The sequence below is a fragment of the Podarcis erhardii genome (genome assembly GCF_964252035.2).
Source record: "Podarcis erhardii genome assembly, chromosome: 10".
NCBI lineage: Eukaryota > Metazoa > Chordata > Lepidosauria > Squamata > Lacertidae > Podarcis > Podarcis erhardii.
Window position 1 is genome coordinate 62990969 of NC_138500.1, and position 10473 is coordinate 63001441.

Consider the following 10473-nt stretch of genomic DNA (forward strand, 5'->3'; position numbering starts at 1 on the left):
CTACGGCGGCCCATGTTTTGTTAGCCCAAAAATGGAAAACGAGTGAGGTCCCAACCAAAAAAGAATGGCAGCTTAAACATGGAATATACACAGCTTGCGGATCTAACGTATAGAATAAGAGAACATGAAGAACATACGTGTAAAGAAGATTGGAAAATGTTCACTGAATATATGGAGGGAAATTGTGTACACTTGAAAACGTGGGCATCATTAAGATAAATTCAACAGTGTAAGTTTTGGTGGAAGCAATAACGGTTTACTGAATGGTTTAGTTTATATAAAATATGCAGGGATTTACGCTATGTAAAAAGAACCATGGAAAGAGAAGACAGGAAGTCATGGATATTTTAAGGTTGTATAAATGAATACTCTAAATGGTAAAATAGAAAATTTAATAAAAACTTAATTTTTTAAAAAAGGAACCAGGCTACCCAAACATTGCTTGTTACTTAATTTGATAGGGGTGAGAATACCATGCTTGATAAACCAGGGGGTGAGGGGGGTAGACTAGAAGTGTAAGGAACATCCTACTTGCTGAGATCCAGCAGCTTGAAAATTTTAACACCTATATGTTTTGTTCATGTGCGTACACACCCAGACACAATCTGCTTTACGACATAAGGCAAAAGATCAGAGATGCGCTCGGACAATGGATTTGAAAGTTGAATGGGGATGCAGACAATCCTACATTATTCTCAGTCCCTAGCTATTATCTTGTAGCCAGGACTCGCCCTCCTTTCTCCCCACCAAAAGGAAGGCTAGCACTACAGAACTGGGGTCTCCCATGAATTCTACTTTCTAAAGCAAAATATTCACCTACTGTAATGCTTCCGAAGTAAATCTAAGCCTTTTAACTTCAAGGTTTTACATCCATTTAATGTCATTCTGCCACAGTAAAAGGTAGTTCTTTACGTTGGATATCCTTTTTTTAAAAAAAAGCCAACAACACGCTTTGCACTGGACAGCTGAGCTGCTAAAAAGGGGAAGGTTTTTTCCCCCTGCAAGAAAATAAACCTGTCATAATTCTCCTTAGGCATCTGGGTATTTGCACTAAATGAACACATAATCCATCAATGTGAAGTGCTAAAACCCCTTAAAGACCATTATGCTAATTTAATGCTGTCGCTTGATTAATCCCTTGGTCTAAAACAGCAGAAGCTCAAAAAGGAAAAAGGAAAAAATGGTTGGGGGGAAATAAGAGCGTTACTACTTTTTGACATGATGAAACAAGGGGTTTGGCAGTGGATCATTTTTACAGTCTGCTTAGTGAACTTTTAACACAATAAACGTACACATTCTGCGCACAGGAAAAGACCGACTTGGATGCTAAGACAATAAATAAGAATAATAAGAATAATAAGAATAATAATATAAAAATCCCTACAGGAGAGAGTCGGAATTTCCATTTACAATGGCAGCTTTCCCATCAATTTTTACTAAAATTTAATCTCTCTCCACTTTTTGTGCTTAGCAGAGTACCAGGGTTCAGCTGCCTCTTGAGGACTGGGGCACGGAAGTTTAAAATCATTTCCCCACTTATCAGTGATGGCTTTTTCTGTTATTTTCCTATTAATGTGCATTAAAAAAAAAAAAGGGAACGCGTTGAAAATATTTCTTATAAATGGTTCATAGACATGAGACAATACCTGGATAGGATAGTAAAAAGCCATCGTTTCTGTCAGTTGTGCCCGCAATGTGATTTTGCCATCAGCTTTTCAAACTGGTTTTCTTCAAAATAGGCAGTTCATTTAACCATCGTGAGTAGATGTGATATGTTCTGCCTGCCTACCGTGAATAATAGCTATTTTTAAAAGTGTTTTCCTGCTGCCAAAGTAGTAATTAAAGCATGTTAAGAGAGCAATCCAGAGGGACGCAGGTGGCGCTGTGGGTTAAACTACAGAGCCTAGGTCTTGCTGATCAGAAGGTCGGCGGTTTGAATCCCTGCGACGAAGTGAGCTCCCATTGCTCAGTCCCTGCTCCTGCCAACCTAGGAGTTCAAAAGCACATCAAAGTCCAAGTAGATAAATCGGTACTGCTCCGGCAGGAAGGTAAACAGCGTTTCTGTGTGCTGCTCTGGTTTGCCAGAAGCGACTTAGTCATGCTGGCCACATGACCCGGAAGCTGTACACCAGCTTGCTTGACCAATAAAGCGAGATCAGTGCCGCAACCCCAGAGTCGGCCACGACTGGACCTAATGGTCAGGGGTACCTTTGCCTTTAAGAGAGCAATCCAAGTCCCTTCTGTGACTGATGTTTTAATGTATTTTTAATCTTTTGTTGGAAGCCGCCCAGAGTGGCTGGGGAAACCCAGCCAGATGGGCGGGGTAGAAATATATTATTATTATTATTATTATTATTATTATTATTATTATTATTATTATTATTGGCTGCTGGTCGAATTGGGCAGACATCTCTCTCCAGCAGCATGAGAGATCATTCAACAGGTGTGAAGCTCTTCCTTATAGCCACTCAATTGGGGGCAGGGAGGAGGGGAAGTAGTTCTGTCCAGGGGTGGAATTGAGCTGGTCCCAAGATCCATTGGATCTTCAGCCAGCCCAGTTGCTGTCATTTGACAGCATTGGGCCTGATCATGCCAACTCTACACTGGTACAGTTATCTGCCTCCCCATCCACTGTGCAGGACAGGGCTGGGGGCGCAGGGGTGCTGCTGTGGTCTAAACCACTGAGCCTCTTTGGCTTGCCGATCGATCAGAAGGTTGGCAATTTGAATCCCCATGACGGGGTGAGCTCCCGTGGCTCTGTCCCAACTCCTGCCAACCTAGCAGTTAGAAAGCACGCCACTGCAAGTAGATAAATAGGTACCGCTGTGGCGGGAAGGTAAACAGTATTTCCGTGCGGTCTAGTTTCTATCATGATGTCCCATTGCGCCAGAAGTGATTTAGTCATGCTGGCCAAATGACCCGGAAAGCTGTCTGTGGACAAATGCTGGCTCCCTTGGCCATAAAATAGGGATGAGCCGAGAGTTGTTAGGAGTCACTGAGAAGTAGGACTGGCTGGGAATTGTAGCTTTGTGAGGGGAATAGAAGTCTTCCAGCAATTCTCAGGACCCATAACAAAGGGCAGTTCCCAGTTTTGTTTCCTTCCAGAGGGAACCACACCTGAGTAAGAGCTGTCCCTTGAACCTCCACTCCTCTCCGAGATATGGACTGACCACAGATCAAATACTGCAGGGGTAGTCGATGTGTCACCCTCAGGATATCATCAGACTACAACTCCCATCAGCCCCATGCGGCATGGTCCACAGACAGGCATAATGGATTCTGTAGTCCAACAACCCCTACAGGGCTGGCCATCCCTGGAATACAGAGTGAGTTCAGGCTCCAGTCACATAAGTCCATTGCTTTCAACGGGTGTACTCTTGTGTATGACTTAGTCAGGTATCACCCACCAATCTCTACACACAAAAACACACACATCATTGTGGTGTAAGCATCTTCTTCACTGGCGATCACTTGTAGCCGAGTAAGATTCTCTTCCATGAATATGGTCTTAATGACGTGTTCAGAAGTGAGCATGGAGGCCAATTCTGGATCCACACGTCACTTACGCACGAGCAACCCCAATTCCCATTACAGCAATCCGTCAGTCCTTGACGTTGCTTGTGCACAACGCCAGGACAGGCAGCACCATGAGTCTAACCAGAGGAGCATGCGCCGGGGAGGGAGCAGCGGCAGTGCCAAATCTGGAGGAGAGAAACAGAGATTTGGAACGGCAGGTCGCTCTGTTAGCGGCGCGGCTAGATGAAAGGCGGACTCAGGATGCCCAGGGGAAGCCCACCCCCATCGCAAGGAAGGTACCGGGACTGGTGCACAAGTTTGGGGAAAACCCCAAAGATTATAATGCATTCAGAATGGAGGTACAGTACGCGTTGGAACTGCAGTATGATGACTTTGCTGACGATGGGGAGAGGGTGGCTTATGTTGTCAGGCATCTTCAAGACACAGCCAGAGAATGGGTCCGGCCCTTAATGGCAACGCAGAATGCTGCCTTAAAGGACCTTAGGAAATTTTTTGGCGCCATGGATACCATGTTCTCCAGTCAAGTGGAGCAGAGTGTGACTCGCAGGGAACTGGTGGTGTGCAAGCAGGGGAGCCAATCAGTTAGAGAGTACTGGTCACGTTTTGCGATGCTGATCCATAGACTTGGGTGGGAACTGGAGTCGGAACCAGTGCAAATGCTATTTGAGGAAGGCTTAGCCCCCTCGGTAAAGGACGAACTTTCCCGCGCGCCCCGCCCACAATCGATGGATCAGCTGACTAAGGCTGTACTTGCAATTGGAGTACGGCAAGAGGCGCGCGCTCTCGAGAAGCGGGAAGGGAGAGGAGAGCGTTGGCATGACAACCGCATTCCTGAAATACCGGAGCAACCTTCCCAGCCAGTGGAGCCAGTGGAGATTGGGGGGGGGGGGCGCGCGCGGGGTTTCAAACTCCAGCGAAGTTTGCAAGAAAGAGGGAAAGGAGGGGAAAACAGCCAAGAAGTGTTTCCTTTGCCAACAGCCAGGACATTTTGCCAGGGTCTGCCCTCAAAGAAAGGCATGGCAAGGAATGGTGGGGGCTGCTGGTTGTGAGGAGGAGGGGAATAAGGAGCAGGGAAAAGCCAACGCTTGGCTGCCGATCAACGGGCACAGCAGCCAGGCCAGCAACCAGTAAAAGTGCCCAAGCCAGACCCCCCCCCCAAGCAGCCATAGCCATAGAGGTGGTACTAGAACTCCCTAACGGACACCCAATCAAGGTGAAGGCGCTGCTGGATTCAGGCAGTTCTTGCAATTTTTTCAGCAAGGATTTCGCGCTAGAGCACCAGCTCCACATCCTGCCTCCAGAGTGTCCCTTGCAAGTCACGACCATTGATGGCAGAGAACTTCTGGGAGGGGAAGTGACGCACCAGACTCCCCCCATGAGAATGAGGGTTTCCAAACACACAGAAACCATTGCCTTTCACGTAGCCACACTGGCAGGACCACCAATCATACTGGGGATGAGCTGGCTGGCACTACATGATCCAGTAGTGGCATGGCACCAGTGGACAGTCACTTTTGGGTCAGCTCACTGCTTGGAACACTGTCACGGGGGGGGGAAACCCCGAGGATGGCCGTAGCCAGGGTGGCAGGGATGGCGGTGGGGGAAAAAGGGAAGGTACCAGCACAATACGCTGACCTGCAGGATGTCTTCAGTGAGAGGGAAGCGGATAGACTACCCCCCTTTGACTGTCAAATCAACCTACTCCCAGGAGCTCAGCTGCCAGTGGGCAAACTGTATGCCATGTCAGATAGGGAGATGCAGGAGTTGCGGGCGTTTATTGAAAAGAACCTGAAGAGAGGTTTCATAAGAGAATCAAGGGCGGTGGGAGGCAGTGTTCTTTGTTGTCAAAAAAGACCCCAAACAGCCCAGATTAGTCGTAGACTTCAGGGCCTTGAACCTGGTATCAGAACCAGTGACCTTCCCAATGCCCAGGATTGACGATATTTTAACCAGGGTGAGGAAGGGGAAATTTTTTTACCAAGCTGGACCTTCGGGGAGCGTACAATTTGATTAGGATGAGGGAGGGGGATGAATGGAAAACCACCATGTTCACCCCTCTGGGGGCCTTTGAGTAGCTAGTTATGCCTTTTGGATTACAATCAGGCTCCGCCTGTTTTCAATCTTTCATGCACCACGTGTTGGGATCCCTGCTGTACAAGAATTGCGTGGCCTTTTTAGATGACGTGTTAATCTATTCGGAGAACGAGGAGCAGCATGTCAGAGACGTCCAGGAAGTGCTAAAGAGGCTACAGGAGTACCAATTGTGGGTCAAACTGGAGAAGTGCCAATTCCACACTTGAGAGGTCGAGTTCCTGGGATACAGGTTGTCGGACAAGGGCCTAGCTATGGACCCAGGCAAGGTGCAGGCGGTGCTGGAATGGAAGACCCCCAAGACCCGGAAGGACATGCAAAGGTTCCTGGGGTTTGGGAACTTCTATCGGAAGTTCATCAAGAACTTCGCCCACTTAACCGCACCCATCACAGATTGTCTCAGTAGCAAAAAGAAGTTCGTCTGGACAGAAGAGGCACAGCAATCTTTTGAAAGGCTAAAGAGGGCGTTCGCTTTGGAAGAGCAGCTCTTGCACGTGGATCTGCAGAAGCCAATGAGGCTAGAGACAGACGCGTCAGACCGAGCCGTAGGGGCGGTACTGCTACAGCTTGGAGACCAGTCCAGCTGGAGGCCGTGTGCCTTTTTCTCGAGGAAGCTGAGCAAGTCGGAGCAAAACTACACGGTGTATGACCGGGAACTGCTTGCAATTTATGAAGCGTTTCGACGCTGGAGACATTTGTTAATAGGTGCACAGCACAAGATCCAGGTGTGCACGGACCATAAGAACCTGGAATACTGGAGGACTGCACGGGTACTCAACCAGAGACAGGTGCGATGGGCTCAGGAGTTCTCCAAGTTTTTCTTCGAGATTCGGTACGTGCCGGGAGAGGAAAACGTCAGAGCAGATGCCCTCTCCCGGAAGCCGGAGTACATGGAAGGAGAGGGACCGCCAGAAGCTCGACATGTGATCCCCGAGAACCGATGGGTGGGGGGGAGTGTTGGTAGGGAGGCGAGAACTAGCCGGGTTGACGAGGGACGACGAGTTCGCCCAAACCAAAATCAGGGAACTCAGGGACGCAGGGGAAAACCATGGGGGTTTTGAGGAGAAGGAAGGGGTACTGTATTACCGGGGAGCACTGTATGTACCAGGGGATGCCTTGAGGAGAAGGGTACTCAAACAACTCCATGACAACCCGACAGCAGGGCATTTCGGTCAACACAAAACCATGTTGCTTGTCACCAGGCAGTTTTGGTGGCCAAGAGTGAGGGGAAGATGTACGCGAATACGTACAGGGGTGCGACCGCTGCCAGCGAGCAAAGGGGGAGAGGGCAGCACCCGCGGGGTTACTGGAACCCTTACCCACACCAGAAAGACCATGGGAGGTGGTATCCATACATTTTATGACCGATTTGCCCAAGTCAAGGGGCAAAACGGCTGTAATGGTGGTAGTCGACCTGTTAACAAAAATGTGCCATTTCATCGCTTGCTCGCATGCGGTGACGGCAGAGGAAACAGCCAGGCTGTTTGTGGATCACATCTTCAGGTTGCATGGCACCCCCTTGAGGGTTTTGTCCAACAGAGGAAAGCAATTTACTTCCAGGTTCTGGAGGAAGCTCATGAGCTTGCTGCAAGTCGAGGTGAGCTTCTTGACGGCCAGACACCCGGAGACCAACGGGCAAGCGGAAAGAGCGAACAGTATACTCCAACAATACCTACGCTGCTATGTCAGCGAGAGGGAGAACGATTGGGTGGAGAAACTAGCGCTGGCCGAATTTGCTTACAATAACGCTGAACATGTGTCCATGGGAATGAGCCCGTTCATGGCCAGTTATGGGTGTCACCCCAGGGCCTTCCCGGGGGAAGGGGAGGAGAGGTGGAGTGTACCGGCGGCAGAGCAGTTTGTGGAAGAAATGGAGGCCTTACACCAACAACTTAAGATGAACTTGGAACGGGCCAAGGAAGTGTACAAGAGGCAGGCAGACAAGCACCATAGGGAAGGGGAAACCATAAGGGTTGGGGACCGGGTGTGGTTGTCAACCCAAGGGTTACCGTTCAAGGGAGGTTGCAAGAAGTTGCGGCCAAGGCGACTGGGACCTTTTGAGGTAACACAGCAGGTGAACCCCGTGGCCTTTAGGCTTAAGTTGCCGACCAGCATGAAACTACACCTGGTGTTCCATAGGTCTTTACTCTCACCATACCAGGAGGGACAGGAATTTCCAGGGCGAGAGAGAGAGGTCCCCACACACCCACAGGTGGAGGAGAGGGAACTTAGCAGTCAAGCCACGGAAATACTCGATTCAAGATGGCGAGGGAGACAGGTGGAGTATTTGGTGGCTTGGGAGAGGGAGCCCGAGTCGGAAAACACGTGGGTTCCTGCGGAAACAATCAGGGATGAGTATCTCCGGGAGGAGTTTCACAGCAAGTTCCCAAGGAAGCCCAAACCACTAGCGAGGTTCAGGGAGGAGCAATTTGGGACCACAGATGATGAAGAAGATTTTATGGGGTATCCGGCCTCCGAAGAGGAGGGATGAGAGGTATCAGAGGGAGAGGAATTGGACTGGGAAGATTACCCAGGGGGAAGAGATAGCAGCAGGTGGAGAGCAATGTTTGAATCATCAAAGGATGGGGATAGCTCTTTCCGGGGATTCCCCGCATCACCGTCAAAGGAAAGGGAGGAACTTGGGCCAAGGGAACGGGCCGGGGGTGAGGGGGGTCCTGGGGGGGGAGGTGGATGTCAGGGAACTGCCATCGGAGCCAGGAGTGGAGGTAAGGCGCCCCAGCGATGCAGGAGAAGGGCCCAGCAGGGAGAGAGGGAACACTTCCTCTGAGGAAGGAAATCAGTGTGACACCAGGAAGAAAGGGGAGCCTGGAAGGACTTCGGAGAGAGGGCTCCAAGACTCTTCCACAGAGACCAGTGGGGAGAGCACAGGACCTCTGCTGGCCACGCCCACTCTGCGCAGAAAACTTCCGCGCAGGGAGGCTAGGCGGAGACTTGGTGTCAAAGAGTTTTATGCTGGAAGAAGTTAAGGAAACGGCCACTGAAGGATTCTGCCAGCGACTGACAGCCAAGGAGTAAGGGCTGTCCAGCCAGGGAAAGGTTTACCCAGACAACATTGCCTAGAGCAGCGGCCACTTACGCCCGAGCAACCCCAATTCCCATTACAGCTCCCCTAAAAGGTTTGGCGGTGGAACAGAAGGCTTTTTATCACAGGACAAGAAATAAGCCCTCGACAACTTAACCGGCAGAAAAAGATTTTTTTGAAAAAATCCCTAAGCCCCGGGGTCACAATCTCATCAAAAGTCTGACGTTCTCCAATTCACTCAAAAATGCTGCCAAACGGTTGCAAATGTTCCCATGAGAGGTTTGGTGGTCAAAACAGAAGGCTTTTTATCACAGGAAAAGAAATCAGCCCTTGACAACTTAACCAGCAGAAAAAGATTTTTTTGAAAAAATTCTTAAGCCCCGGGGTCAAAATTTCATCAAAAATCTGACTTTCGGCAATTCACTCAAAAATGGTGCCAAACGGTTGCAAATGCTCCCCTGAAAGGTTTGGCGGTCGAAACAGAAGGCTTTTTATCACAGGACAAGAAATAAGCCCTCGACAACTTAACCGGCAGAAAAAGATTTTTTGAAAAAATCCCTAAGCCCCGGGGTCACAATTTCATCAAAAATCCGACTTTCGGCAATTCACTCAAAAATGGTGCCAAACGGTTGCAAATGCTCCCCTGAAAGGTTTGGCGGTCGAAACAGAAGGCTTTTTATCACAGGACAAGAAATAAGCCCTCGACAACTTAACCGGTAGAAAAAGATTTTTTTGAAAAAATCCCTAAGCCCCGGCTACACAATTTCATAAAAAATCTGACTTTCGGCAATTCACTCAAAAATGGTGCCAAACGGTTGAAAATGCTCCCCTGAGAGGTTTGGCGGTCGAAACAGAAGGCTTTTTATCACAGGACAAGAAATCACCCCTCGACAACTTAACCGGCAGAAAAAGATTTTTTGAAAAAATCCCTAAGCCCCGGGGTCACAATTTCATCAAAAATCTGACTTTCGGCAATTCACTCAAAAATGGTGCCAAACGGTTGCAAATGCTCCCCTGAAATGTTTGGCGGTCGAAACAGAATACTTTTCATCACAGGACAAGAAATCAGCCCTTGATAACTTAACCGGCAGAAAAAGATTTTTTTGAAAAAAATCCCTAAGACCCGGGGTCACAATTTCATAAAAAATCTGACTTATGGCAATTCACTCAAAAATGGTGCCAAACGGTTGCAAATGTTCCCATGAGAGGTTTGGCGGTCGAAACAGAATGCTTTTCATCATAGGACAAGAAAATAGCCCTTTACAACTTTACAGGCAGAAAAAGATTTTTTTGAAAAAATCCCTAAGGGTCACAGTTTCATCAAAAGTCTGACGTTCTCCAAGTCACTCAAACGTGGTGCCAAACGGTTGCAAATGTTCCCCTGAGAGGTTTGGCGGTCAAAACAGAAGGCTTTTTAACAAAGGAAAATAAATCAGCCCTCGACAACTTAACCGGCAGAAAAAGCTTTTTTTGAAAAATCCCTAAGCCCCGGCTACACAATTTCATCAAAAAGCTGACTTTCGGCAATTCACTCAAAAATGGTGCCAAACGGTTCCAAATGCTCCCCTGAATGCTTTAGCGATCGAAACAGAAGGCTTTTTATCACAGTACAATAAATCAGCCCTCGACAACTTAACCGGCAGAAAAAGCTTTTTTTGAAAAATCCCTAAGCCCCGGCTACACAATTTCATTAAAAATCTGACTTTCTGCAATTCACTCAAAAATGGTGCCAAACGTTTGAAAATGCTCCCCTGAATGCTTTAGCGATCGAAACAGAAGGCTTTTTATCACAGGAAAAGAAA